The 4,766-nt window shown below is 49.5% G+C and overlaps 1 long non-coding RNA gene across 1 annotated transcript; it reads right to left on the bottom strand.

Annotated features, from left to right (window-relative positions):
- Positions 1-996: 996 nt before the first annotated feature.
- On the bottom strand, positions 997-4,420 carry LOC131383391 (uncharacterized). The gene is made up of 4 exons (XR_009213381.1): positions 4,233-4,420; positions 2,040-2,243; positions 1,351-1,426; positions 997-1,111 (listed from the first exon to the last, which is right to left on the bottom strand). It is a non-coding gene; the product is annotated as an uncharacterized LOC131383391 (long non-coding RNA).
- Positions 4,421-4,766: the final 346 nt, after the last annotated feature.

Below are 4,766 nucleotides of genomic sequence, written 5' to 3'. Positions count from 1 at the left end.
CAACCCCCACACATACACACATGCACATCTACACATATAGACACCTCAACACATGCACACATACACACATACACACACACACACACCTGCACATACAGAGCACACTCATATACATATACCCATACTCCCCACACATACACACATGCACAACCCCCTACATACACACACACACATATGTACAAAACTCACCTGCACACAGCAGCACACGCATACACACGTGCAAACAGTACACATATGGATACACATGGATGCCCACACACATGCACATACATACACTCACATCAACACATGCACATGTATGCACACATATACACATAACACACATTCACAATACACAGATATAACCACAGGCACATACACACAGACAGACACGTACAGATACACATGCCCATGCCCTTGCCTTATTGTCATATAACCCACTGTCTGTAGCACTAGCCTCTTTTTTAGCGATATTGTTTGCAAACTGTCCTGGAACATTCTGGTTCTTGTTCATGATAACAACTTCAGGCCGATCCTGGCCCAGGGCAGGGTGGGGAGCCTGTAGGGTGCTATTGACTGTCTTGTGATTTTCGATAGAGAAACTTCTGGTGGTGGTAAAACCCAAATGTTTGCCACCATGGAAGGTGCAGGAAGCGGGGGCAACCCCTGAACACACTTCTGTGTCCAATTAAAGGCATGACCTCCTAGAATCAGGCCGCGACCTCGGCGAGCAGCTGCTGCCCTCTCCCCTTTTCTGTTTCATTTGCTTTTTAAGCTCGGCATGATCCTAGCTCTAGCCAGTATCGCTTATCATTGTTTCTTTCTTCTTGTAGTCCTGTCTTCTCTTTCTAGGTTTGTATGACATTATTTCCCCATTGTTAGAGTTCCTAGAAAACGGCTTGTCATGGAAACCTTTTCCTGACTTTTCTGTTTCCCCCTAAGCTCACAATGGGCCCCTCCGTTGCCCTTGCATCCTCGGGGCCTGCCAGTAGGATGAGGAGCAGGCGCTGACTTGACCTGCCTCTTGCCGCAGGCTCCGGGAGCCGGGGAGTCCAGATCCTCTACAGGCGACTGGCTCCAGGGGAGATCCAGAGGAGCTCGGGAACCACAAGGCACCTGCTCTTGCGTAGGCCTGAAGGGAAGAGGGAGCTGGGTTAGAGAGAGGGTGAGAGAGCAAGGGAAGGATGAGCAGAAGGAGGGACTGCAGGCAGGAGAGCCCAGACAAAGCTCATGTTTCTGTCTTTTAGCCACTGGCTATGTTCCTGCCCTTGGGCTGATGGTGACAACATTTCATCCTCACTAACATTTCTGCCTTGCTGTGTGATTCAGCCCAAGCGTGTTTTGGATATTTGCATCCATGTGAAGCCTTACTTGCTAATTGGTGGTGGTGTGCAGGCCATCTGCCTTCTTGTGGTCTAACCTCCTGGGGCTTCAGGTCCAGGACCATCTAAAAACGGGAAAATCAGGAAATCAGCAGAAGTGGCCACCTTCAGGCTTCTGGAAGCAGCAGGGCTCTGGTGTGGCTGGGCTAGAGCCAGAGGTGCCCTGCTCTCCCTCACTCCTTCCTCATCAGGCTCCTTGGTGCTGAGCGTCCTCTCTCCCTCGATGGCCATTGGCCATGTGACTGGGCAAAGCAAAGGTGACATGGAACAAGCAAGGGAACAGAATGTTAAATGAGGGGGGGAGGTGGCTGCCTTTCACGGGGGTCCAGGGAAAAAATTCCTCTCTCTAGAGGATTCATTGATTGCAGAACATCTTAAAACAGTGGATTTTAAAATGCAAAAGGCCAGGAATTCCCAAATGTTTTGTGATGAGGGGATGCGGAGCATCTGGACTTGTGCAGGTAGAAGGCTAATGGAGAGGTCTTGGTTGGGCCAGGGGGCCTTGTGGGGTGTGGCAGGTGACAGGAGAGATGGGGGCTTCTGGGGAAACACCCATTGGAAGGAAGCAATTGAGACGCAGATTCCCTGATACGGATGCTGTTAGGGCTCAGGAGTTGTGGAGTTGGGACTGTTTCACTGCTAAGAGGACTGGGGACTGGAGAGTGACCTGCGACTCACCTGTAGCAGGCCTGGAATCCAGCACTGCTGCTGCCGCATCTGTGTGGGGCCCTCAGCTCCACTGCACTGTGTTGCACCAAGAATTGGTGGCCGGGCACTGTGGTTCACGCCTGTAATCCCAGCACTTTGGGAGGCCAAGGCGGGCTGGTCATGAGGTCAGGAGATCGAGACCATCCTGGCTAACACGGTGAAACCCCGTCTCTACTAAAAAATAGAAAAAAAAATTAGCTGGGCGTGGTGGTGGGTGCTCGTAGTCCCAGCTACTTGGGAGGCTGAGGCAGGAGAATGGCGTGAACCCGGGAGGCGGAGCTTGCACTGAGCCGAGATCGTGCCACTGCACTCCAGCCTGGGTGACAGAATGAGACTCCATCCCCCCCCCCCAGAAAAAAAAAAGGAATTGGACAATGACCTTGACAAAAGGGAAAATCAAGTGATGGTGGGCATTCAGCTTCTTCTTCTTTTTTTTTTTTTTTGAGATGGAGTCTGGCTCTGTCACTCAGGCTGGAGTGCAGTGGCGCAATCTTGGCTCACTGCAACCTCTGCCTCCTGGGTTGAAGCGATTCTCCTGCCTCAATCTCTCAAGTAGCTGGGATTACAGGTTCGTGCCACCACTCCCAGCTAATTTTGTATTTTGAGTAGAGACAGGGTTTCGCCTTGTTGGCTAGGCTGGTCTTGAATTTCTGACCTCAGGTGATCTACCTGCCTGGGATTACAGGCGTGAACCACCATGGCCCAGATTCTTTCCTTATGCCCTGGTCTCTCCCCTTGGGCTTAATAGGGTGGGCTGTGGGGATGCAGGGGGTTTAGGGCCTGACTTATACCCAGCAGCAAACTCAGTGTGTGGGGAGCCCTGGGCGTTAAGTACAAAACAGAAAGTGCTCCTTATCCATGGCTGGAGCTCAAATGTCCAGACCTTCCTCATTACAAAACTGTTTCTGCTCTCGTCCTCTGCTGTTCTCATACCCCCAGAGCATGATTTTTCCTTTCTCTTCTTTTTTTCTAAATTTTATTTTTTCTTTGTAATCATCAAACCCTCCAGGGTCACTGTGGCGCAACATATTCCACCAAATCAAAACAAGAAAAAAATCCTGTATTGCTGGTGGCAGTGCTTGGAGGTCCTTTGTCCTTAGGGGTCTATTTCTCCCCCAGCATTGCAGTCAATATTAATTCTGGAATTCTGGGAATGTTTCTGGAGGCCTCCAGAAATGAAGGCAGTTTGCTCACTGTTTCATCTAGCTTGAGAGAAACATTGGTTTAAGCTGAAGGGATCTGAGCAGCTGCCTGTATTTTCCTATGCACGCGGGTTTCCATGAAGTCCAAACAACATTAACAAAGAAGGGCGAGGCGCCATATAATAAGCATCTCGTTGACGCACTTGACTTTCATTAGGTCTATGACACCTAGCCAGGTGCTCGTTTATGGGGCTGTTTGAGACTAATTGCTGAGGCTTTGTGCCAGTGCATGCGATTATGAGGAAGTTTCAGAACTACGTGCGGCGTGGAGGTGACGGGCTGTGGCGCTCCAGGAGCGGGATGCGCGGAGCTGCACTCTGAGCAGACATAGTGGAGTACCCGCGACGTAAAATGGTGTCTATAATTGGATACTTTGCTGTTAAAAGCAGCTTGGAATCACGGTCACAGATGCCACTCATCTGTTTTCATGGAACAGAGAGTGCAGACGGAATGGAAAGTAAGCTGGAATCGGCAAGGGGGCCGTTAGGAATTTCTCTCCAGTATCCACCGTGTATCCTTTGGGTGGTCACAGGGTGGCTGTGCCAGGGGCCACACTGAAGCCCCCGGTGATGCTGGCCAGAAAGTCCAGGGGCTTTCTGAGAAGTTAAAACTTGAAGGAGAATCAAAACCCCAAACTGGGTTTTCTCATGAAATGATCTGGTCATTTCTGGGGCTGCAGATTAGCGGGGCCTGATGTTGAACAAATGATGATTTTTTCAGGGAGCAAGTTTCTATCCTTCGAAGTTTCTAGAATGAAAATCTGAAGAATTTATGGAACCCATTGAAGCTTGGGTTTATGTGCTCAGATTGGAATCTGGTAATATGTAAGGATCAGCAGTTCTGTCTCAAAGAGACCTTATAATAAGAGGGAGTGGCAAACCTTGGAAGGACAGGCAGAACACTGCCGCTAACCCTCTATAACCGAAGACACAGGAAAACACAGCTAGTCCCCATGACTTACTGGGCGAAGAGAAGAGTCAGTAATTTGTTGGGTGTACCGAATGAAGTCTGTTTTGTGTTTTCCTGTTAACAAATTCTTCCCAGGTGGAAGGGAAGATTCAATAAATGTCTGTTCCAGTAGAGCTGTAAAGTGAAGGAGGGAAATGGGGAGAAACAGAAAGCAACTGCTTCATTATCACGTTGCTGATGAGCAGAAGGAGGGTTGGAATGCCAATCAGAGTTTGTGATTGTGCAAGTTTTTCGAGAAGCTTGCGTCACAAAGCAATAAGAAGAAATGAGTTCCAGGAAGCAATGGGGGTGACGGGGGGTGCGGGGGGTGGGGGTAGGGGAGTGGAGAAAGTCTTTTGAAGATCTCGTGGGAAGGCAGTCTGACAAGGATCCATGCCTGTGTGCCAAGGGCAGCCACCAGGCGAGCTCCAAATGAACCCCAGGATTATTTTTAGCTATCATGATAGAATTGAGGTGCTATTTTAAGCACCGATTGCACGTGTACCTGTAACATTATGTACAGGTGAGGCACTGAAGATAAAAATAA

The sequence above is a fragment of the Hylobates moloch genome, unplaced genomic scaffold (genome assembly GCF_009828535.3).
Source record: "Hylobates moloch isolate HMO894 unplaced genomic scaffold, HMol_V3 SCAFFOLD_4, whole genome shotgun sequence".
NCBI classification, from domain to species: Eukaryota; Metazoa; Chordata; class Mammalia; order Primates; family Hylobatidae; genus Hylobates; species Hylobates moloch.
The sequence above is the reverse complement of the archived record's forward strand: the minus strand, read 5'-3'. Positions and strand labels throughout refer to the sequence as shown.